The 27,301-nt window shown below is 36.9% G+C and overlaps 4 pseudogenes; 2 read left to right on the plus strand and 2 right to left on the minus strand.

Moving 5' to 3' along the window:
* Window positions 1–5,978: 5,978 nt before the first annotated feature.
* Window positions 5,979–7,006, minus strand: LOC125814902 (endoribonuclease Dicer homolog 2-like; annotated as a pseudogene).
* Window positions 7,007–7,162: 156 nt separating this feature from the next.
* LOC125814998 (endoribonuclease Dicer homolog 2-like) lies at window positions 7,163–8,112 on the plus strand (annotated as a pseudogene).
* Window positions 8,113–14,415: 6,303 nt separating this feature from the next.
* LOC125815107 (endoribonuclease Dicer homolog 2-like) lies at window positions 14,416–25,408 on the minus strand (annotated as a pseudogene).
* A 178-nt stretch (window positions 25,409–25,586) lies between these two features.
* LOC125815193 (endoribonuclease Dicer homolog 2-like) lies at window positions 25,587–26,561 on the plus strand (annotated as a pseudogene).
* Window positions 26,562–27,301: the final 740 nt, after the last annotated feature.

Genomic DNA, 27,301 nt, shown 5'->3' on the forward strand with positions numbered 1-27,301 from the left:
TAACAAACCACAATATATAGACTAGCAATGTATTTACCTGACTGGGAAGTCGAGATTCAAAAAGACAACAATGCTTGTGAGATCTCACCACATTAAGGAATTTTATGAAATCTTGATTAATATTCTCCATCTTTTCATTAGATTTATCATCACCTTTTTCCTCATTTAACTTTATTCTTTCTTTAGCTTCCTGTTTGAAAATATTTGGAGATTTTTTCCTACATAAACATAAAATAAATAAAGATATCAGTAATTAGATTACCACTTTATTGTCAGACTTATAATAAAAAATGTGGATATATAATTTCAGCCTCATATGGCTATTGGTGAAAATTATAAACAGTTGATAGAAACCATCAAGAAGAATAAAATAAGCATTTGAAGAGAGATGACAAATAATCGTACAGACTCTTTGAGAAATAAAGATCCTAACATACAAAGAATTGCTAGTTGGAGAATCTTAGTAGCTTTATTTTTTTACTAGCTAAAATTTTAATTTATAGTTGAGGGTTCAACTCCTACCTTGTAATCCCCTTTTCCATTTTACATTTCCCTAACCTCAATTTTGTTTTATATTTTAAAGTAAATAAGAATTTCTGGTTTTGAAAGACGCCATCAATAATATGACGTTTTTTACTTTTGGAAGATTTAAGCAATTTTACTTATCAAAATTTAGTTTTATCCTTTTTAGTTATTTTTCAGTGTACCAAAAAAATAAATCTACAAAAATTAATTTGGACAATAAAAGTACAAAACTAATGAATAATTATATGGGGCCAATCATCAAAGCTAACTATCAATTAGTGATTTTTATAAGGAAAAACATTAATTAGTTATGAAATTCGTTGTTAAAAAGTATATAGCTAATAATATTATTTGACATTTTGTCCTAAATATATTAACAATGTAGTTTTGATGTTTAGTGATAGTGGTTATTCTTTTCTCTTCCTTTTTTTTGTAGTAATGATAAAATTGGAATCAAGAACACTTTATTTGAAAAAAAAATGAAATATTTTAGTGTAGATTATACCAATTAGTGATACTTTATTTATGCCCCAATTCAAAAGCTTTAGAAAAGATATATATCTTTGAATATATTTTGTGTCTCCTAGATAATTTTGTTTTTGTAGAAATCATCATATAAATGTGGATCAAACAAAAAATTAGTGAAAACGCACAATTCTTCAAATATCATAAGTAAAAAACATGAGAAGGGAAAAGAGAGGGAGTTCTGAAAAAGATAAATCATACTGAAGTGGAGTATCCCCTAATTTGACTTGCTCTGTCCAATAATCTCTATAAGTCTTTGTAAGTTTATCTGCCATCAAATTTATGAATCCACTCTCATCATCTTCTTCTTCAGTAAAATTTGTCTGATATAGACTCTTAAAATGCCCTTTTAAACTTTCGTACTTGACCTGACATTCTACAGAGATTTATTGAAGAATACATTGAATCGTTTGGAAATGGAAATTGAGAATTCGGCAGCCACCATTTCCCAATTTTCTAATCCATGGCGACGCACTGAACAGGCCAACACCATATCTTCTTCAACTTTCTCCATTTTTAAAGAAGGTTTAGAGTTTTTCAAAGGAACTAAATCACTTGGTAAATATATAATCCATTTTTTTCTTCTTAAAATGGGCATACCTTGCATTAATTCGTAGTGATTATATTTGGTAAAAATCTTATTTTGGTCAAATATGAATTAAATGAATCAGGACCAGCTAATGAGAATGTGGCAAAAAGAAAAAAGTTGTATTCACTTTTCTTAAAATAACATATTTTATTCTTTTACCATATTAGTGTTTTGTTATGAAATTGTTCATTTTTTCCAAGCTGAATTTGGAAATTTTACTCACTTCTTTTTTTAAAAAAAAATTGTCAATTTTTATTTTTATAAAAATAGAAATGAGTGACCGCTTTACAAAACACTGTTAATGTCGGTCTCCCACTCTAAGTCTAGAGCAATCTCTATTGATTTTTCCTGACTCACCACACTCATAGCAGGACTAGGAACCACAATATACTGAGAAGAATCTGAATATATTGAATGAAAATAAATTTTAGAATATAGTACACAAGTAAAACTGAACAAGAAAGTGTTAAACTAACCTTATTATTAATGCTCTAAAAATCTAAATTTGACTAATACTCTACTATTTTATGTGGTTATTTAATATTATGGGTAGCATAAAAACACTATCTTGATTAGTAACAATGAACAAGTAAAATGAAACATTTATTTTCAGTATAGGGAATACTCTCTCCGTCCATCTTTAGTTGTCCATTATACTCACAGATGTTACATGCTACCTGAGATTCCACGATGCTTTTCGCACTTGGAATTTCTTGGAGTTGTAGTGCTAGATTATGTTGTTACAACACATCTCTATTTCAAATATTCGAGACTGATTCCAAGACTAATTACTTATTTGCGGTTTACATTTGTAAATGATGAATGTTATGCTCAATCTGCAGTTAAGGCAATCATGCATGAGCACATTCTTCATGCCTCGCCAGATCTGCAAAGGTAGATATTTTGTACTGTTGAGGATTTTGAGAAATTGGATCTTGTGTCCACGTTTGGATGGGAGAGTGAAACTACTTTCCCAAATGTGCTTGGAGATGTTATTGAGTCCCTTGCTAGAGTGTGATCTTTGTTGATACTGGCTTCTATAATGATGCTACATTTCTAAGCATAAGACCTCTACTCGAATAGTCGATCAAATAATAAAACTCTATCCAACAAGACAGTTAAGTGAACTATGTGACCCAAAAAAATTTCATGCGACAAGAATTCGACATTTGAGACATAAAATTATGTGGGACTCTACAAGATGTGTCCAATTATATTTAAGGTTCTTGGAGACTACTTACCCTAAACTCTAGCTCACACATATATAAAGTGTAATATATTTCCTTGAATAGGCATCTCTAAAATTTCATATATTCATGAAATATTCATAAAGTGATCAAGATGTGGGTGCACTCTTCTTGACAACCAAATATTTTAACAAGATCCTTAAAACCCTTTCACGGAGATCAAATAAATCCTAAGGAGGTCCACATCATCCTTAGTTTGAGTGACACTAACAGCCTTGAATCACGGAGAAATCTTAAGAGAGAGGAATCAAGGAATAAACATATTTGTACTCACAATCTTTATGAATTAAATCATTGTTTTTTATTTATTATGTGATTGCAATATATTTTTTGTATTTGAGAAAAAATATTGCAAATAAATTGGCACGCTCAGTGTGACCCAATTTACCCTTCATCTCCTTAATCACAAATCAAATTAAAATCTGAAGCCACAAACCACAAAGATAGAAACCCTATTTTTGTGGGTACTTCAAGTTTCGTCTTTGAGTGTATCAAGTTTATACTCCCACAAGCCTTGAAGTAGGGGGCATTTATAAACACCAAAATTTTGTGGAACTCTATGAGATGATTACCCTTCCTCAAGAAAAGTGTGACAATTTGGAAAGTCATGATTAGTGGGAACATCCTCCTGAACGAGCTCAACACGCTTTGTAGCTTAGGACAAGTTTAAATTGGGTTTCAATATCATTGTTTTCAATGTACGCAAATCATACTCATTCAAATTACCAAAATTCTAGTATTAAATGTGTCAACATTTAATAGGTCGCTCAAATACTTTAATGTAGAAAAAAGATTATTATTTTTCTTCTACGTCCTAAAATTTTTACATAGGCTATGGATCACTGTGGTCCAAGCCAAGTGACACTTTGCATTAGGTATCTAGACAATAAGAACTCCTACGCACCCAATGCAACACACAATGCTAACAAGTTTTATTTTATGTCCTGTATTTTTACATAACCTATGGATCATTGTGGTCCAAGGCAAGTGACACTTTGCATTAGGTATCTGGACAATAATAAATCATGCACGCCCAATGCTAAGTAATTAAAAACCAAGTTAAATAAAATTTAAGTGAATATCAAAGCTAGCAGTATATTGATCATACTAGTTTAAAAGGTTTACAATATGAGGCATTATGTGGAAGTTATGATAAAGGCATTTGTCAAAAAATATTGATATGAACAACAACTACATGTCAATTCTAAGCTAGTTGGGGTCAATTCTCTTGGTTTTTTGGATCAGGGCGAGGAGGAATGGATGTACAAGTGACATGTATAAGTTATACTTCCAATCCCCATACTACCTTAAGCTAATAATTAAATCATGAAGACATAAAGAACTTCACAGATTGGAGGTGCACCAAAATTCAATTAATACCTACCTAGAATAGTAGGGTTCATGGAACATAATAAAAAGGCAATTTAATATATTGTTCACTACAGGAAAATTCCTTTTGCATCAGAAATATATTTTTTTAGCATTCAATCAAAACATTACCTGGTCGTCAAGGAAGTGAGTTGAGAACCACGAGGTATCAAGTACAATTTTCAGCGGCGGCAAAAATGTAGGTGATTTCTTCTATTTATGCTTTGAAGGATAGACTTACCGAGTATCACAATCAAGAAAGCATGGTTTAGAAATAGAAAGGAAGAGGGAGAAATAACAATTGATGTAATTCTAGATGCAAGAACAATAAAGTGAACCACAATCAAGCAAACAAAATATACTATTAAGAAATAGAAAAAAAAGACAGAGATTTAGAAGTAAAAAAGGACGGTCTAGCAACTAAAAGACATTTAATTACTAGAATAAAATCTAAGGGTGAAAAGAAATTGAACTCATACTAGTGGAGACTAACCTAAGTAATCAAGAGGGTTTAATTGAGCAGATATGAGGGTTTCTTCAAACTCACAAAGAAGTCTAAACATCAAATGTTCATTCAAAAACCAACTCCTAAAATAAACCCTAGTTTCTACTATTAATAATAATAGATAAACTAACCTAAGCTAGATACAATAATACTAGTGAGCTAAAACCAAGGAAAGTCTAGCCTATTAATTATTTAAAATTTAGTCATCATATATATATGAACAATGCCTATTATACTGTTTGAGCTCATTCTCATTATTTTAAGTCAAACTTCAACAAATCTTGTGTGTGCATCTCCATGCTTTTGGGAGATAAATATTACATAGAAGGTATGAGATGACCCCAAAGGCACTTGATCGATCTTTATTCTCATATGATTAATTAATTTCTACAAAAGATCTATCTGACTACAGAGTGAATGATTTGATCAATGAATATTCATTTTTTTTCTTCAATGTCGAATGAATTCACACCAATTAATCAACTCCGATCGAAATAATCAAACCCCAAAACAAATTATAAATTTTAGTTAGGATTCTAGGAGACAAAAATTTGTTTGCAACAAATCTTATATATGGAATATTAACTCCAACCACAATATAAATATGACGAAACAAGAATATTTTATTAATTAATAGTTTGGGTACAATTATGTCCCTCTCTTGATTCTTTTGTAGGATAATTCACAGCTAAAATGAATTTTATTTGATATCCATGTAAAGAGGTTTTGGTGGATTTCGTTTTTTTTGAAGAATTTAGTTATCAAGAACATTCCACCCACATCTTGATATCTTTGTAAATATTTCATGAATTTATGAAATTTTCAAGATCCCTCTCTAAGGGATATATTACCCTTTATATAGTGTAAGCTATGAATACTTTTCAAGAATCCTAACTGAAATTGGACTCATCTGGTAGAGTCCCACACAATTTTGATGTCTACAAATGTCGAGTTCCTATCTCATGAAGAAATTGATTTCTTTTTTAAATAACGTTTCTGGTTACATAGTTCACTTAACTCTCTTGTTGGCTAGAGTTTTATTGTTTGAGGTGTAATCAACAGTCCCAGAAGAGGTCTTATCTTTAGAAATGTATTAATATCTTTGTTGAAGCTAGAATAAACAAAGATCGCACAAACAACGGACCCAACAATATCTCCAAGCACCTTTGAGAAAGTAGTTTCAGCCTCCCATACGAACGTGGACCCGAGATCTAATTTCTCAAACATCCTCAATAGTACAACATATGTGCCTTTGTAGATCTGGCAAGGCATGATGAAGGTGCTTGTGCAGGCCAGCCTTAACTGCATATTGAGCATATCTTTCATTGTTTAAAGAAGCAGACCTCAAATCAGTAATTAGTCATGGTGTCAGTACGAATATTTAAAATCGAGATGTGTTGTAAAAACATAATCTAGCACTGCATCTCCAAGAAATTCCGAACGTTGATATCATCATGGAATCTCATGTAGCATGTATGATCCTTGAGTTAGAGCTTCAACAAGCAGTGAAGGATCATGGATCTAGTAATGTAGCAGGGATTCAAAATACCAGACATTAACTATCTTCTCAACATTCACAGGGAAGTGTCTTGGCATAGGTGCATCGACAAAATCAATGTTCAACCAAATCCATTTCATAAATGATTAAGTCGCTACTTCCCCACGAGTTGAGGTAGGCACTTATTAGTGCCCCAACCACATCAACTACTTCTTACTATTTCTATTCGTTTGCCTTGGCCTACAACCACATCAAAGTTGTGAACTTCAGAATTAGGAATGATTCATGCTTTAAAATCGAATGGTTCATTACGGATAAATTTTAATATTTTACGAGCACATCCAAACTTGCACAGTGTAACATTGGAAATGATTTTAGTTTTCTTAATTCTGAGAAAACCCTAGTGATGACTTTCATAAGTCTTAAACAGTTGTATACTAACATCACATTTGAGAAAATAGTCTTCAAGTTTCCCAAGTTATTCCAAATGAAACTTCTGGAGGCATTTCTTTGTTGTCATTACTTCCAAAACCTTAGCAGTTGGGATACAAAGTTTTAGTTTGCAGTGATCCAAAAGCTTTCTTTCCAAGTTTATTTAGCATGATTGCTTCCCCTATAAAGTTTAAAGGTTGTAGCACGATAGATAGTTATTGGTGAAAGATTCTTGACCTCGAGAATCTTATGAATTCTAAGGTATACACATATGGGAGTGAATCTGTTATACTACACCCAAACAGATTCACTGCCATACGTGTATACCTTAGAATTTATAAGATTCTCAAAGTTAAGACTATTTCACCAATAACTATCTGCCGTGCTAGAACCTTTAGACTTTATAGGGGAAGAAATCATGCCGAATAAAATTGAAATTTTTTTTTTTTTATCACTGCAAACTAAAACTTTTTATCCCAACTTCTAAGGTTTTGGAAGTGATGACAACAAAGAAATGCCTCCAGAAGTTTCATTTGGAATCACTTGGGTAACTTGGAGACTCTTTTCTCAAAGATGCTATCAGTATACAGCTGTTTAAGACTTATGAAAATCATCATGAAGGTCTTTTCAGCATTAAGAAAAATAAAATCATTTTCAATGCTACATTGTTCAAGCTTGGATGTGATCGTAAAATTCTGAGATTTATCCGTAATGAACTATTCGATCATAAAATGGGGCTCATTCCTAACGATAATTCTCAAGTTTAAAGCTTTGGCAAAGAGTTTGCCTTCGGTGAAAATGTATAGTAGGGTAAAGTAGGAGATTAGAAGCAAGAGTGTAGCTGATGTGGTTGAGGCACTAATAGGTGCCTACCTCATCTTAGGCGGGGAAGTAGCAACTTTATCATTTATGAAATGGATGGCGATGGACATTTATTTTATTGATGCACCTATCCTAAGGCACTTAATCATGAATGCTGAGAAGCTAGTCAATGTACGGTACTTGGAAATCACTGCTACATTACAAGTTTCATGACCCTTCGTTGCTTGTTAAAGTGCTCCCTCATAGATCTTACATTCTACCTGAGATACCAAGATGTTACTAGCACTTAGAATTTCTTGGAGATGTAGTGCTAGGTTATGTTATTACAACACATCTCTATTTCAAATATTCGAGACTGAATCCAAGACTAATTACTTATTTGAGGTCTACTTTTGTAAATAGTGAATGTTATGCTCAATCTGCAGTTAAGGCTAGCATGCATAAACACATTCTTCATGCCTTGCCAAATATGCAAAGGCATAGATGTTGTACTGTTGAGGATTTTGAGAAATTGAATCTTGTGTCCACGTTTAAATGGGAGAGTGAAACTACTTTCCCAAATGTGCTTGGAGATATTATTGAGTCCTTTGCTAGAGTGTGATCTTTGTTGATACTGGCTTCTATAAAGCTACTACATTTCTAAGCATAAGACCTCTTCTGGAATAGTCGATCAAACAATAAAACTCTATCCAACAAGACAGTAAAGTGAACTATGAGACCCAAAAAAAATTCATGGGACAAAAATTCGACATTTGTGATACATCAAAATTATGTGGGACTCTACAAGATGAGTCCAATTTCATTTAAGGTTCTTGGAGACTACTTACCCTAAACTCAAGCTCACACTTATTTAAAGTGTAATGTATTTCCTTGAATAGGCATCTCTAAAATTTCATATATTCATGGAAAATTCATAAACTAATCAAGATGTAGGTGCACTCTTCTTCACAACCAAATGTTTTAACAAGATCCATAAAACCCTTTCACGGAGATCAAATAAATCCTAAGGAGGTCCACATCATATTTAGTTTGAGTGACACTAACATCCCTTGAATCACGGAGAAATCTTAAGAGAAAGGAATCAAGGGATAAACATATTTGTACTCACATTCTTTATGACTAAAGTCATTCTTTTTTATTTATTATGTGGTTGCAATATATATTTTTTATTTGAGAAAAAATATTGCAAATAAATTGGCACGCCCAGTGTGACCCAATTTACCCTTTATCTCCTCTCTCAGAAATCAAATGCGAATCTGAAGCCACAAACCGCAAAGATTGAAACTCCATTTTTGTGGGTACTTCAAGTATCGTCTTTGAGTTTAACAAGTTTACACTCCCACAAGCCTTGAAGTAGGGGGCATTTATAGACACCAAAAATTTGTGGAACTCTATGAGATGAGACACTTCCTGAAGAAAAGTATGACAATTTGGAAAGCCACCATTAGTGGGAACATCCTCCCTAACGAGCTCAACACACTTTCTAGCTTAGGACAAGTTTAAATTGGGTTTCAATATCAATGTTGTCAATGTACACAAATCATACGCATTCAAATTACCAAAATTCTAGTATTAAATGTCTCAACATTTAATAGGTCTCCCAAATACTTTAATATAGAAAAAAGATTATTAGTTTTCTTTTATGTCCTATATTTTTACATAGGCTATAGATCACTGCGGTCCAAGCCTAGTAACACTTTGCATTAGGTATCTGGACAATAACAACTCTTACACACTCACTGCAACTGTCACGCCCTGAGCCTACACCCTGGACATGACCGACACTCGAAGACCATTGTTGGCCTCCAAGCGAACCCTTGGCCTGGCTTACTTAACTCAGCGGAAACCTTAACTCAACATAATAATTACATGCAATGAAAGGTCATAAAACAACCTAACTGATAAAATCTGGCCAAAAAGGCAACTCGAGTCTCAAAATAGAATATTTATATATATACATAGATGAGAGACTCAAAACTAACTGACTGACTGTCTATGAAGGTTCTATAATACTAAGATGGATGTTGGGACAGACCCGCAACATCCTAATAAAACAAAACTAGGAAAAATGAAATAACAGAGTCCTCCGGAATGCAAGGAGGCTCACCACTGACTCTGGAGTGCTCAACTGGATCAACGACGTGCTGGATGCTGATCCTGGGTACCTGCGTTTGCATCATAATAAGATGCAGGCCAACTGGCATCAGTACATGAAATGTACGGGTATGCGAGCTGGACAGCTAAACAACAACTTAAGCTTGAAAGGGATACAAAATAGAACTTACCTTGACTCTAATCAACTCTTGAGTAACTGAACTCAATATAAAGCAATAAGACACATGCAATATATAAAGTTTGTCAAACTATTTAAAACATGACGTCAAAAATCATATTTATAATATCATAAAAAATACCATGCTCCCTCTCAAAGTCTACTTGTGCAATGCATGAATGAAGTCCCATACCCCCATCCATACTAAGCAGAACCCCTCGAGGAACCATGCAATTTCTATTGTGGGAGTTTCTCTAACCGACAACCACCACTAGGAGCCTAAGTGGTGATACAACGTTGTTACCATCACGCTGCAAGACTGTCCAATTCTCTGCTGTCATATAGAACTACTTTGACTTTAACTTAGTGGATCCACTAGCTTAACCTACGTGATCATCTAAAAAGTATGACCCGTTAAATCCCATGTTGGCTACATGGTTTTTATAGAGGGTTGAGTTAATATGAACTCGCGTCCCCAATTCGGTGCTCAAGACTACTCCCAAAAATACTTTGGCTCATAAGTGTTTTAAACACATCTTTCTTTAGTTTGAATTAATTGCTCAAACTACCCTCTTAAAAGAGGTAACTGCTCTTGAAAACTCTTTCTAAAAAGAACATATCAAAACCATATTTTAATATGATCATTGATGACTCGGGAAGTCATACTGCATAAACATTTATGGTATATCTAGAGACCATACTGTTTGAACATTGATGACATACTTGGTTGTCATACTATACATGTTTTAGAAACTCTTTCGCAAAACTCATCTTTTTCTTCAAAAGAGATAGTACTCAAACTGCTCAAAACTCTTTTGGAAAATCTCAGTTTCTCCTCATCTTAAATGTGAAAACATTTATAAACTTCTTTGGGAATACTTAGTTCCCTAATAACTTTTGAGAAATGAACTTGACTCTATACTCTTTACTTAACTTGAAACTCTATACTCTTTACTTAACTTGAAACTCTATACTCTTCACTTAACTTGAAACTCTATATTTTTTACTTAACTTAAAACTCTATACTCTTTACTTAACTTGAAACTTGAGCCTAAAAATGAAGTTAAAACGTTCAATAAAGACTCTTGAAAAACTTTAAAGACTTGCTTTGACTTACCTCTTAACTTCTAAGCTTGACTCTAACTTCACTTGACTTTGATCCTAACTTTCCTCGAATTGTATTATGGATTCAAGGGTAATGATCTCATGTTTATGGATGAGTTCGGGATGTCTAGATGTACCTTAGAGTGTTGAAAACAACTATAAAACATAGGTACATTACCAAGGAACATGTATGAAAAAATGGGGAAGGAATGGGAAGGATTGGCGTCCTTGGCACTCTGAGAGGCGCAAGGCGCCAGCCTTCAGACTTCAGAGGGGCCTGCTGGGTGCTCTGCAAGGCGTGCCACCCCAAGGGGGAAACTTCAGAACCCCTATTGGGGGGCACTGGCTGGCGCGACGCCCCAGCCTATTCCCCCGAAAATCCGACTTTTCTCCTTTGTTTTTCCAACTCTAAACCTTCTTAACTTCAAAGGTTCCAGCCCCAAATACTGAGAATCATAAAACCCCTTAATATACAATAGATTCAACTCGAAATCACAACTGGAAACATGCACCAAACCAACAAGAAATTTCAACAACACAACCACAACTTCAACAACCACAACAACAAACTTCAACAAACACAACCAATCTTTTCTCGGAATTAAAACAAGTTGGCGTGTGGGGGAATGAACCGACCCAACACTATGATCTCACATACCTTAATAGGGATCACCCCCGACGAAATCCACGACGATCTCTACGAACCTTGCTTCTTCTTCTCCTTCTCCTCTTCTCTCTCAAAGCATTAACCCTCACTTTTTAAAAAGGGAAAACTGATTTAAAATCAGTCTAGACCCTTAATATAATGAAAAGAAATGGTTAGGGAAAAGACCAAAATACCCTTACAAATTCGGACTAAACTGCCCTGTGCCAACAACCCAACTTCCAAAGGGCATAACTCACTTATATGAACTCGGAATCGAGCAAACTCGGCGGCGTTGGAAAGATCATTCCAAGAGCTTTCCAAACATAACTAGAAATTCACCTAACACATTCTGAGCTAGGAGTTATGACTACTCAAAGTTGACCAAAAACTCATTTTTTTCCCATACTTGCCCAAATTTCCAGATTTTTATTTCTTTCCAAAAATGACTATTTCCAATTCTAAGCTTCTTCATAGCTATTTCAAATTGCCGGATGTTACAACAACACACAATGCTAACAAGTTTTCTTTTATGTCCTATATTTTTACATAAGTTATGGATCACTGTGGTCAAGCCAAGTGACACTTTGCATTAGGTATCTGGACAATACTAACTCATGCACACCCACTGCATCACCCAATGCTAAGTAATTAAATACCAAATTAAGCAAATTTTAAGCGAATAGCAAAGCTAGCAATATATTGATCATACTAGTATAAAAGGTTTACATTATTAGGCATTATGTGGAAGTTATGATAAAGGCATTTGTCAAAAAATTATTGATATAAACAACAACTATGTGTCAATTCTAAGCTAGTTGGGATCAATTCTCTTGGTTTTTTTTGATCAAGGCGAGGAGGAATGGATGCATAGGTGACACGTATAAGTTAAACTTCCAATCCCTACACTACTTTAATCTAATAATTAAATCATGAAGACATAAAGAACTTCACAGATGGGAGGTGCACCAAAATTCAACTAATACCTACCTAGAATAGTAGGGTTCATGGAACATAATAAATAGGCAATTCAATATATTCTTCACTAGAGGAAAATTCCTTTTGCATCAGAAATATAATTTTTTAGCATTCAATCAAAACATTACCTGGTCGTCAAGGAAGTAAGTTTGAGAACCATGAGGTATCAAGTACAATTTCCAGTGGTGGCAAAAATCTAGGGACTTCTTCTATTTATGCCTTGAAGGATAGACTTACCTAATACCACAATCAAGAAAGCAATATATATGGCTTAGAAATAGAAAGGAAGAGGGAGAAATATCAATTGATGTAATTCTAGACGCAAGAACAATAAAGTGAACCACAATCAAGCAAACAAAATATACTATTAAGAAACAAAAAGAAAGAAAGAGATTTAGAAGTAAAAAAAGACGGTCTAGCAACTAAAGACATTTAATTACTAGAATAAAATCTAAGGGTGAAATGAAATTAAACTCATACAAGTGAAGACTAACCTAAGTAATCAAGAGGGTTCAATTGAACAAATATGAGGGTTTCTTCAAACTCACAAAGAAGCCTAAATATAAAATGTTCATTCAAACACCAACTCTTAAAATAAACCCTAGTTTCTACTATTTATAATAATAGTTAACTAACCTAAGCTAGTTACAATAATACCCTTGAGCTAAAACCAAGGAAAGTCTAGCCTATTAATTATTTAAAATTTAGTCATCATATATATATGAACAATGCCTATTATACTGTTTGAGGTCATTCTCATTATTTTAAATCAAACTTCAACAAATCTTGTGTGTGCATCTCCATGCTGTTGGGAGATAAAAATTACATAGAAGGTATGAGATGAACCCAAAGGCACTTGATCTATCTTTATTCTCGTTTGATTAATTAATTTCTACAAAAGATCTTTCAGACTATGGAGTGAATGATTTGATCAATGAATATTCATTTTTTTTCTTCAATGTCGAATGAATTCACACCAATTAATCAACTCCGATCGAAATAATCAAACCCCAAAACAAATTATAAATTTTAGTTAGGATTCTAGGAGACAAAAATTTGTTTGCAACAAATCTTATATATGGAATATTAACTCCAACCACAATATAAATATGACGAAACAAGAATATTTTATTAATTAACAGTTTGGGTACAATTATGTCTCTCTCTTGATTCTTTTGTAGGATAATTTGCAGTTTAAATGAATTTTATTTGATATCCATGTAAAGAGGTTTTTGTGGATCTTTTTTTGAAGTATTTGGTTATCAAGAAGAGTCCACCCACATCTTGATACCTTTGTAAATATTTCATGAATTTATGAAATTTTGAAGATCCCTCTCTAAGGGATATATTACCCTTTATATAGTGTAAGCTAGGAGTAGTTTTCAAGAATCCTAACTAAAATTTGACTCATCTGGTAGAGTGCCACACAATTTTGATATCTACGAATGTCGAGTTCTTGTCTCATGAAGAAACTGATTTCTTTTTTAAAAAACCTTTATGGTCACATAGTTCACTAAACTCTCTTGTTGGCTGTAGTTTTATTGTTTGAGGTGTAATCAACGGTCCCAAAAGAGGTCTTATGTTTATAAATATATTAGTATCTTTGTTGGAGCTAGAATCAACAAAGATCGCACAAACAATGGACCCAACAACATCTCCAAGCACATTTGGGAAGTAGTTTCAGCCTCCCATACGAATATGGGCACAAGATCCAATTTCTCAAAAATCCTCAACAGTGCAACATATCTGCTTTTGTATATTTGGCAATGCATGAAGAAGGTGCTTGTTCAGGCCAGCCTTACATGCAAATTGAGCATATCATTCATTGTTTAAAGAAGCAAACCTCAAATCAGTAATTAGTCATGGAGTCAGTTCAAAAATTTAAAATAGAGATATGTTGTAACAACTTAATCTAGAACTACATCTCCAAGAAACTCCGAACGTTAACATCATCGTGGAATCTAAAGTAGCATGTATGATCCTTGAGTTAGAGCTTAAACAAGCACTAAAGGATAATTGAACTTGAAATGTAGTAGGGATTCAAAGTACTAGACATTAACTAGTTTCTCAGAATTCACAGGGAAGTGTCTTGGCATAGGTGCATCGACAAAATCACTGTGCAACCAAAGCCATTTCATAAATGGTAATGCCGCTACTTCCCCACACAAGTTGAGGTAGTGTCACGCCCCGAGCCTACACCCTGGGCGGGACCGGCAACCGGAGACCATTCCTGGTCCCAAGCGAACCCTTGGCCTGGCTTTCTTAGCTCAGCGGAAACCTAACTCAACAGAATAACTCAATGCGATGCAATATTGCAAAACAACTTAACATAAAAAGTATGGCCATAAGGCAACCCGAGTCTCAAAATAGGATATTTACATATATATATATATATATAAGAGACTCAAACTAGCTGACTGACTGTCTGTCTATGAAGCCTCTAAAATACTGAGATGGATGTTGGGCCAGACCCCGCAACATCCTAATAAAACCAAAAACTAAGAACACAAAATAATTGAGTCCTCCAAAATGCAAGGAGGCTCACCACTGACTCTGGAGTGCTCAGCTGGATCAACGACGTGCCGGAAGCTGATCTGGGGTACCTGAATCTGCATCATCAAACGATGCAGGCCAACTGGCATCAGTACATGGTATGTACGAGTATGCGAGCTGGAAAACTAAGCAACAAAGGCTAGAAGGAAAATCTAGAAGAAACTGAATAGCTTACCTGGCTCAACTCAACTCAACCTGACTGACTTCTTTCAATATAAGGCAATTTTAAAACAAGTGCGATATAAAGAAAGACTGTTTAAAATATGCTATAAACTCTGTATGTATACAAAGATACAATAAGCCTGAAATGTATATAGAAATACAATGAACTGATGTATATAAAAATACAATAATCTCTGCATATGAAAATATAATAACTGCTGTGGGAGCCTCTCTAACCGACAACCATCACATAAGAGCTATAGTGATGATACAGCGATCGACCTCACGCTGCCAGAGCATCTTATACCCGGCCAAAAGTATAAGACCTGAACTGCCTAATGGATCCACTAGTCTAATCTGAAAAGGATTCATCTAAAAAGCATGATCCTTTCCTACCCATGGTGGCTAACATGGTTCTATGGGGGCTGTGGGTTCTTTGAACGCTCCCCCAATTCGGTGCTCGATACTACTCCCAAAAACGTACTGGCTTTTATGTTTTTAAAGCATATTTATTCCTGCTGATATGAGATAATTACTCAAAAACTAGCCCGAAGGCTCCTTTGGAAAACTCAGTTTCCAACCTTGTCTAAATGTAAAAACATTTATTTAAAACTCCTTTGGGAATACATAGTTCCCTAATAACTTTGAGAAAAGAACTCAACTTTAAACTCATGACTTAACTTGAAACTGAGACTCTTACTCAACTTGAAACTCTAAACTCTTTTACTTGACTTCTGACTATTTTTCCTTGAATCGGAATTATGAATTCCAGGTATTCGATCACATGTTGAGGAGGGATCCTTGAACGCTTAGATGTACTTAGGAGTGTCGGAAACTACTATAAACATAGGTATAATACTTTGGAACTTGCATGAGAAAGTGAGAAAAGAAACGGGGAAACTTGGCTGAGACCTCAGGTTTCTGGTGACACAGGTGGAACCTACGGACGCCATCGACGGACCGTAGATGGACTTACGGTCCGTACTGCAGGTCCGTGGATCGCGTCAGATATTTTTCCCCAGAATTCATTTAAGAAAAAAAAAAGGACTAAGTGTTGACCTACGGTACGGACTTACGGTCCGTAGGTCAGGTCACGGACCGTAGGTCGCGACCGTAGATCGACGCCCCATAACCCCAACTTCTGTCCCAATCGACGGTTGACCAGTACGGACCGTCGATTGATATACGGTCCGTAGGTCAGGTCCGTGGATGGGGATCGACAGCCCAGAATTTGCTGCGAATGATGGTGATTCAACTTTAAAAGGGTCATAACTCTTAGAATCGTAATTCCCTCAACATACAATAGGTTTCAACTTAAATATACGACCCAATCATGTCTCACAACGTACAATAAATTCAACAACAACACCACCAACAACATCAACAACAACTAACAACTAACAACTTCAACACTTCAACAACAAACTCCCAATCTTTTCTCAAAGCATGGAATAAACTTGGTGTGTGTGGGGGAAAGGATCAACCCACACGGAAAAACTCACATACCTTGATAGGGATCACCCCCGACGAAAATCCACAACGGAAACTTGTTGATCTCCTTTCTCCTCTTTCTTCTCTTCTTCTTCTTCTCCTTCTTCTCTTCTTCACTCTCAAGAACCCTAACTCTTTCTCTTCAAAAAAATGGGACAAAAATGATCCAAAGATCATCCTAATACAACAATATGAGCTCAAAATAAATAATTTGTGAAAGGACCAAAATGCCCTTAAATTTCCGGATGGATTTCCCTTCCAACTGCCCAGCTTCTACAGGGCATAACTCCCTCATACGAACTCGGAATCGAGCAAACTCGGTGGCGTTGGAAAGATCGTTCCACGAGCTTTGCAACCATAACTGGAACTACTCCTAACTCATCTTGAGTTAGGAGTTACGACTACTCAAAGTTGGCCAAAAACTCTTTGATTTCCACACTTAGCCAAATTTCCAGATTCGTCATTTTTCCAAAAATGACTATTTCCGAATTTCAAGCTCCTTCTAAGCCACTTCAAATTGTCGGATGTTACAATATCTCCCCCTTGGGAACATTCGTCCTCGAATGAGGTTACTCTTATAAGGCTAAGGGTGTAACATCAACTCAACACCCAACAAACAACCATGCAAACGCAACAACAATAACGACAGGCTCATTATAATTTAAAGAACACTAAGAAGGAAATTAATACCTTGATCTGCGGATTCAAAGAGATATGGATATCTCTTCTTCATGTCTTCTTCAGCTTCCCAAGTAGCTTCCTCAACAAATTGGTTCCTCAAAAGGACCTTAACTGAGGCTACATCCTTTGTTCTCAACCCACGAACTTGCCGATCTAAAATTTGAACAGGAATCTCCTCATAAGATAAGTTATCCTTGATCCTTATACTTTCAGTCGGTAGGATCAATGAAGGATCGCCTATGCACTTCTTCAACATGGAGATGTGAAATACCGGATGAACCGCTGCTAGTTCCTGTGGTAACTCCAACTCATAAGCAACATTGCCAATCTTCTTGGCTATGCGGTAAGGTCCAATATACCGGGGACTGAGTTTCCCCTTCTTACCAAACCTCATAACGCCTTTCATGGGTGAAACCTTCAAATATACCCAATCATCTACTTCAAACTCTAACGCCCTTCTCCTAACATCAGCGTAGGATTTCTGACAACTCTGTGCCGTTTTCAACCTCTCTTGAATCACTTTCACTTTCTCCATAGCTTGGTGAACTAAATCTGGTCCTATCAACTGTGCTTCACCAACCTCAAACCATCCAATAGGAGATCTACATCTTCTCCCATAAAGAGCTTCATATGGAGCCATCTGGATGCTAGAGTGATAACTGTTGTTGTAGGCAAATTCTATTAGAGGTAGGTGATCATCCCAACTACCTTTGAAGTCAATTAGACAAGCCCTCAACATATCCTCTAAGGTCTGAATAGTGCGTTCTGCTTGCCCATCAGTCTGAGGATGAAAGGCAGTACTTAAGTTCACCTTTGAACCCAAGCCCTTCTGAAAAGATTTCCAGAACTGTGCAGTAAACTGTGCACCTCTATCTGAAATAATGGAGATTGGGACTCCATGAAGTCTCACTATCTCTTGAACATACAACTTGGCATAATCTTCTGCTGTATTGGTAGTCTTTACCGGTAGAAAATGAGCTGACTTTGTCATTCTGTCGACAGTCACCCAAATAGAATCATGTTGTCTGCGAGATCTTGGCAACCCTGTGATGAAATCCATATTGATCATCTCCCACTTCCACTCTGGAAGTTCTATCCTCTGGGCCAAACCACCGGGCCTTTGGTGTTCAACTTTCACTTGTTGGCAATTTGGACACTTAGCAACAAACTCAGCAATGCCCTTTTTCATGCCATTCCACCAATAAACTTCACGCAAATCACGATACATCTTGGTGGAACCTGGATGAACGGAATATCTGGAGCTGTGAGCTTCCTCCATAACCTTCTCTTGGAGTCCATCTACCTTAGGTACACACAATCTACCTTGATATCTCAATACACCATCTCCCCCTTGTTCAAAAGCTAATACTCTTTGCTTCTGAACATTTGCCTTTAACTCAAGCAAAATGGGATCTTGATCTTGCTTTTCTTTCACTTCTGACATTAATGATGACTCAGCCCTGCTCGTCATTGCTATTCCTCCTTCTGCGGAATCTGTAAAACTGACTCCCAGGCATGCCAGTCTGTACACATCTTTTGCTAACCCTCTCCTTCCTTCTTCAATATGGGCGGTGCTACCCATAGACAACCTGCTCAAGGAATCAGCCACAACATTAGCCTTACCTGGGTGGTAAAGAATGCTCAGGTCATAATCCTTGAGTAACTCTAACCACCTCCGTTGTCTGAGATTAAGCTCTTTCTGAGTAAGCACATATTGAAGGCTCTTGTGATCAGTGAAAATGTCGACATGCACACCATACAAGTAATGACGCCATATCTTCAAAGCAAATACTACAGCAGCTAGCTCTAAGTCATGGGTTGGGTAGTTCCTCTCATGAACCTTCAACTGTCTGGAGGCATAAGCTATAACTTTGCCATTCTGCATTAAGACACAACCCAAACCAATTCTAGATGCATCACAATACACCACAAGACCTTGAGTACCTTCTGGTAGCGTCAAAACTGGAGCTGTAATCAATCTCTTTTTCAATTCCTGAAAGCTTTTCTCACAAGCTTCGGACCATTGGAATTTCACCGCCTTCTGAGTCAACTTTGTCAAAGGAGATGCAATAGTCGAGAACCCTTCAACAAACCTTCTATAATAGCCAGCTAATCCCAAGAAACTCCTAATTTCAGTTGGAGATGTGGGTCTAGGCCAATTCTGCACTGCCTCAATTTTCCGAGTATCAACTTTAATTCCATCACCGGACACAATGTGGCCTAGGAACGTCACAGACTTAAGCCAAAACTCACACTTAGAGAACTTGGCATACAACTCCCTGTCTTTCAAAGTCTGAAGAACTGTTCTGAGATGACTAGCATGATCTTCTTCATTCCTTGAATAGATTAGTATATCATCAATAAAGACAATAACAAACATATCTAAATAAGGTTTGAAGACTCTATTCATCAAATCCATGAAAGCTGCGGGCGCATTGGTCAAACCAAAAGACATGACCAAAAACTCATAATGACCATACCTGGTTCTAAAAGCTGTCTTTGGGATATCATATTCCCTTACCCTTAACTGATGATAGCTTGATCGGAGGTCAATCTTTGAAAAACAAGTGGCACCCTGAAGCTGATCAAAAAGATCATCAATCCTCGGAAGAGGGTACTTGTTCTTGATGGTAACCTTATTCAACTGGCGGTAGTCTATACACATTCTAAGGGAACCATCTTTCTTTCTCACAAACAAAACCGGAGCGCCCCAAGGCGAGACACTTGGTCGAATGAAACCCTTTTCTAGGAGATCTTTCAACTGCTCCTTCAACTCTGCTGGTGCCATTCTATATGGCGGAATTGAGATAGGACGAGTATCTGGAATGAGATCTATGCCGAAATCTATTTCTCTCTCAGGAGGAATTCCGGGTAGATCATCAGGAAAAACTTCTGGAAACTCTCTTACTATAGGAACTGACTGGAAATGAGGTATCTCAACACTAGAGTCAAGAACTCGGACTAAGTGATAGATACAACCCTTCGAAACTAACTTTCTTGCCTTAAGGTACGAAATAAAACGACCCTTAGGCACTACTGAACTGCTACTCCACTCTATGACTGGCTCATTCGGAAACTGAAACTTGACTGCTCGAGTTCTACAATCTATCGATGCATAACAAGCATGAAGCCAATCCATACCTAGAATGACATCAAAATCTACCATGTCTAACTCAACCAAATCAGCCTTGGTGCTCTTGTGATTGATAGAAACAGGACAATCACGATAAACTCTTTCCGCTAGAATAGACTCCCCAATAGGTGTAGAAACACAAAAGGGTTCACAAAGTCTTTCAGGAAGAACCTCAAACTGATTTGCAACATAAGGAGTTACAAAAGATAAACTTGCTCCTGGGTCTAGCAAAGCATACACATTAAAAGCAAAGACTTTGATCATACCAGTTACAACATTCGGAGAATTCTCTTGCTCATGGCAACTGGTGATAGCATAAAGGCGGTTTGCTCCTCCACCTACACTAGAAGTAGCTCCTCTAGGTACCGTCCTGCCTGGTGGGACAACTGAAGAAGACTGTGCTTTATTGCCTCCATTACCCTGCCTATTCTTTGGACACTCTCGCATGAAATGCCCATTCTGACCACACTTGAAACAACCAAGGGAGCCCTCTCGACAAATACCTGAGTGGTTCCTACCACATTTGGCGCAGACCGTAGGCTTACTACTCCCTTGCGCCACACTACCCGAAGATTGTGCTGGTCTAGCCCTGACGTCCTTCGAATTTTGAACATTAAATTCACCTCTGTATTTAGGTGCAGGTGCTCTAGCAAATGATGGAGCAGGTCCCTGTTGTCTTTGCTGAAAGGAGGAACGGTTTGAATTTCCTCTCTGCTGCCCGGACTCATTCCCGATCTTAGCTTTCTTGCTTCTGAACTCTTCTCTGTCCCTCAGCTTCTCTTCCTCAACCTGTTGCACATAAACCATCAACCTTGATATATCCATGTCCCCGATAAGCATTGCAGCCCTACCTTCCTTGCTTGACAACCGAGACAGCCCCGCAACAAACAAGCTAATTCTATTCCTCATGTCCGCAACCATCTCCAGAGCATAGCGGGATAGTTGTGTGAACTTCAGACTATACTCATGAACACTCAAGGACTCTTGCTTAAGTGTGAGGAACTCACGTACTTTAGCCTCTTTCAATTCTCGAGGAAAGAAATGCCCCAAGAAAGCTTCTTCAAAACAGGCCCAACTCGCAGGTGGTGTATTCTCAACTCTGCCCCCTTTCCACTGGTCAAACCATGTTCTAGCAACATCCTTCAGCTGATACGCAGCTAGTTCAACCCGCTTAGTATCTGCCACATGCATCACATCAAAAATCTTCTTCAACTCCTCAATGAAATCCTCTGGATCCTCAGTAGTGCTCGAACCCATGAAACTCGGAGGATTCATTCCCAAGAACTCACGAATCCTAGAAGTGTTAGCTCCTTCCTGTCGAGCTCCCCTTTGCTGACCAATCTGATTAGTTACAGCTTGACTCAACATTCTAATGCCTCTCTGAACTCGGCATTAGAAACTTCCCCATGATCTTGCACTCCAGATGCATCAGGTAACTCTTGCTCATTAACATAACGTCTGGGAAGACGCCCTCTGCCAACTCTTCGTGGAGGCATGACTATCTGAAACACGCACCAGCGTGAATTAGAAGGAAACTCTTTAGAGATTAACTCTAACGCATGAAATGAGTGTGAAAGAAATGAGAAATCTTCCTAAATGTTGCAGCCTCACAATTATAGATGTGGTGCGCTTCACACCGATAACTAGGACTCTACAGACACGGCTTCATAGACTCCCTAGGACTCTTGAACTCTTTGCTCTGATACCAAGTTTGTCACGCCCCGAGCCTACACCCTGGGCGGGACCGGCACCCGGAGACCATTTCTGGTCCCAAGCGAACCCTTGGCCTGGCTTTCTTAGCTCAGCGAAAACCTAACTCAACAGAATAACTCAATGCGATGCAATATTGCAAAACAACTTAACATAAAAAGTATGGCCATAAGGCAACCCGAGTCTCAAAATAGGATATTTACATATATATATATATATAAGAGACTCAAACTAGCTGACTGACTGTCTGTCTATGAAGCCTCTAAAATACTGAGATGGATGTTGGGACAGACCCCGCAACATCCTAATAAAACCAAAAACTAAGAACACAAAATAATTGAGTCCTCCGAAATGCAAGGAGGCTCACCACTGACTCTGGAGTGCTCAGCTGGATCAACGACGTGCCAGAAGTTGATCTGGGGTACCTGAATCTGCATCATCAAATGATGCAGGCCAACTGGCATCAGTACATGGAATGTACGAGTATGCGAGCTGGAAAACTAAGCAACAAAGGCTAGAAGGAAAATCTAGAAGAAACTGAATAGCTTACCTGGCTCAATTCAACTCAACCTGACTGACTTCTTTCAATATAAGGCAATTTTAAAACAAGTGCGATATAAAGAAAGACTGTTTAAAATATGCTATAAACTCTGTATGTATACAAAGATACAATAAGCCTGAAATGTATATAGAAATATAATGAACTGATGTATATAAAAATACAATAATCTCTGCATATGAAAATATAATAACTGCTGTGGGAGCCTCTCTAACCGACAACCATTACATAAGAGCTATAGTGATGATACAGCGATCGACCTCACGCTGCCAGAGCATCTTATACCCGGCCAAAAGTATAAGACCTGAACTGCCTAATGGATCCACTAGTCTAATCTGAAAAGGATTCATCTAAAAAGCATGATCCTTTTCTACCCATGGTGGCTAACATGGTTCTATGGGGGCTGTGGGTTCTTTGAACGCTCCCCCAATTCGGTGCTCGATACTACTCCCAAAAACGTACTGGCTTTTATGTTTTTAAAGCATATTTATTCCTGCTGATATGAGATAATTACTCAAAAACTAGCCCGAAGGCTCCTTTGGAAAACTCAGTTTCCAACCTTGTCTAAATGTAAAAACATTTATTTAAAACTCCTTTGGGAATACATAGTTCCCTAATAACTTTGAGAAAAGAACTCAACTTTAAACTCATGACTTAACTTGAAACTGAGACTCTTACTCAACTTGAAACTCTAAACTCTTTTACTTGACTTCTGACTATTTTTCCTTGAATCGGAATTATGAATTCCAGGTATTCGATCACATGTTGAGGAGGGATCCTTGAATGCTTAGATGTACTTAGGAGTGTCGGAAACTACTATAAAACATAGGTATAATACTTTGGAACTTGCATGAGAAAGTGAGAAAAGAAACGGGGAAACTTGGCTGAGACCTCAGGTTTCTGGTGACACAGGTGGAACCTACGGACGCCATCGACGGACCGTAGATGGACTTACGGTCCGTACTGCAGGTCCGTGGATCGCGTCAGATATTTTTCCCCAGAATTCATTTAAGAAAAAAAAAAGGACTAAGTGTTGACCTACGGTACGGACTTACGGTCCCTAGGTCAGGTCACGGACCGTAGGTCGCGACCGTAGATCGACGCCCCATAACCCAACTTCTGTCCCAATCGACGGTTGACCAGTACGGACCGTCGATTGATATACGGTCCGTAGGTCAGGTCCGTGGATGGGGATCGACAGCCCAGAATTTGCTGCGAATGATGGTGATTCAACTTTAAAAGGGTCATAACTCTTAGAATCGTAATTCCCTCAACATACAATAGGTTTCAACTTAAATATACGACCCAATCATGTCTCACAACGTACAATAAATTCAACAACAACACCACCAACAACATCAACAACAACTAACAACTAACAACTTCAACACTTCAACAACAAACTCCCAATCTTTTCTCAAAGCATGGAATAAACTTGGTGTGTGTGGGGGAAAGGATCAACCCACACGGAAAAACTCACATACCTTGATAGGGATCACCCCCGACAAAAATCCACAACGGAAACTTGTTGATCTCCTTTCTCCTCTTTCTTCTCTTCTTCTTCTTCTCCTTCTTCTCTTCTTCACTCTCAAGGACCCTAACTCTTTCTCTTCAAAAAAATGGGACAAAAATGATCCAAAGATCATCCTAATACAACAATATGAGCTCAAAATAAATAATTTGTGAAAGGACCAAAATGCCCTTAAATTTCCGGATGGATTTCCCTTCCAACTGCCCAGCTTCTACAGGGCATAACTCCCTCATACGAACTCGGAATCGAGCAAACTCGGTGGCGTTGAAAAGATCGTTCCACGAGCTTCACAACCATAACTGGAACTACTCCTAACTCATCCTGAGTTAGGAGTTACGACTACTCAAAGTTGGCCAAAAACTCTTTGATTTCCACACTTAGCCAAATTTCCAGATTCGTCATTTTTCCAAAAATGACTATTTCCGAATTTCAAGCTCCTTCTAAGCCACTTCAAATTGTCGGATGTTACAGGTAGGCACCTATTAGTGCCTCAACCACATCAACTACTTCTTACTATTTCTAATCATTTGCCTTAGCCTACTATACATTTTTATTGAAGGCAACATGAACTCTTAATCAAAGTTGTGAACTTGAGAATTATCATCAGGAATGATTCACGTTTTAAGATTGAATGGTTCATTATGGATGAATTTTGATATTTTACGAGCACATCCAAACTTGCACAGTGTAACATTGGAAATGATTTTATTTTTCTTAATTTTGAGAAAATCCTCGTGATGACTTTCATAAGTCTTAAACAATTGTATACTAACATCACATTTAAGAAAAGAGTCTCCAAGTTTCCCAAGTGATTCTAAATGTAACTTCTAGAGGCATTTCTTTATTGTCATTACTTCCAAAACCTTAGCAGTTGGGATACAAAGTTTTAGCTTGTAGTGATCCAAAAGCTTTCTTTATAAGTTTATTCGGCATGACTGCTTCCCCTATAAAGTCTAAAGGTTGTAGCACAACAGATAGGTATTGCGGAAGATTTTAGAACCTCGAGAATTTTATGAATTCTAAGGTATACACGTATGGCAGTGAATTTGTTATACTTCACCCGAACAGATTCACTGCCATACGTGTATAACTTAGATTTATAAGATTCTCTAGGTCAAGAATCTTTCGCCAATAGCTATATGTCGTGCTAGAACCTTTAGACTTTATAGGGGAAGCCATCAGAATAAACTTGAAAAGAATTCTTCTTTATCACTGCAAACTAAAACTTTTTATCCCAACTGCTAAGGTTTTGGAAGTGATGACAACAAAGAAATGCCTCCAGAAGTTTCATTTGAAATCACTTAGGTAACTTTGAGACTCTTTTTAAAAAAAAATATGCTATCAGTCTACAACTGTTTAAGACTTATGAAACTCATCAAGAGGGTCTTTTCAGCATTAAGAAATATAAAATAATTTTCAGTGTTGCATTGTTCAAGCTTGGATGTGATCGTAAATTTCTGAGATTTATCCGTAATGAACCATTCAATCTTAAAATGGGGATCATTCCTAGGGATAATCCTCAAGTTTAAAACTTTGGCAAAGAGTTTGCCTTCGGTAAAAAATTATATATAGTAGGGTAAAGTAGGAGATTAGAAGCAAGAGAGTAGCTGATGTGGTTGAGGCACTAATATATGCCTACCTCAACTCAGGCGGGGAAGTAACAACTTTATCATTTATGAAATGGATCATGATGGACATTGATTTTATTGATGCACCTATCCTAAGGCAGTTGCTCATGAATGTTGAGAAGCTAGTCATTGTACGGTACTTGGAAATCACTGCTACATTACAAGTTTTATAGTAGGATTCGTTGCTTATTAAAGCGCTAACTCACGGATCTTACATGCTACTTGAGATACCAAGATGCTATTAGCACTTGGAATTTCTTGGAGATATAGTTCTAGGTTATGTTGTTACAACACATCTCTATTTCAAATATTCGAGACTGAATCCAAGACTAATTACTAATTTGAGGTCTACTTTTGTAAATAATGAATGTTATGCTCAAATTGTAGACAAGGCTGGCCTGCATAAGCACATTGTTCTTGCCTCGCCAGATCTACAAAGGCAGATATGTTGTACTGTTGAGGATTTTTAAAAATTGGATCTTGTGTCGACGTTTGGATGGGAGAGTGGAACTACTTTCCCAAAGGTGCTTGGAGATGATTTTGAGTCCCTTGCTAGAGAGCGATCTTTGTTGATTTTGGCTTCGACAAAGATACTACATTTCTAAGCATAAGACCTCTTCTGGAATAGTTGATTAGATCTCAACCAATAAAACTCTATCCAGCAAGACTATTAAGTGAACTATGTGACCCAAAAAAATTCATGCGACAAGAACTTGACATTTGAGACATCAAAATTTTGTGGGACTCTACAAGATGAGTCCAATTTCATTTAGGATTTTTTGAGACTAGTTACCCTAAACTCTAGCTCACACTTATATAAAGTGTAATATATTTCTTTGATTAGGCATCTCTAAATTTTCATATATTCATGAAATATTCATGAAGTGATCAAGATATGGGCGCACTCTTCTTGACAAACAAATACTTTAACCAGATCTGTAAAATCCTTTCACGAAGATCAAATAAATCCTAAGAAGGTCCACATCATCCTAGTTTGAGTGACACTAATAGCCTTTGAATCATGGAGAAATCTTATGAGAGGGGAATCAAGGGATAACATATTTGTACTCATAATCTTTATGAATAAACTCATTCTTCTTTATTTATTCTGTGATTCCAATATTCTTTTTGTATTTGGAAAAAATAGTGCGAATAAATTTGCACGCCTAGTGTGACCTGATTTACTCTTCATCTCCTCTCTTACAAATAAAATGCAAATACGAAGCCACAAACCGCAAAAATTGAAACTCCATTTTTGTGGGTACTTCATGTATCATCTTTGAGTTTATCAAGTTTACACTTTGACAAGCCTTGAACTAGTGGGCATTTATAGATACCAAAATTT

Source organism: Solanum verrucosum, unplaced genomic scaffold (genome assembly GCF_900185275.1).
Source record: "Solanum verrucosum unplaced genomic scaffold, falcon-dt-bn FXZP01001241.1, whole genome shotgun sequence".
NCBI classification, from domain to species: Eukaryota; Viridiplantae; Streptophyta; class Magnoliopsida; order Solanales; family Solanaceae; genus Solanum; species Solanum verrucosum.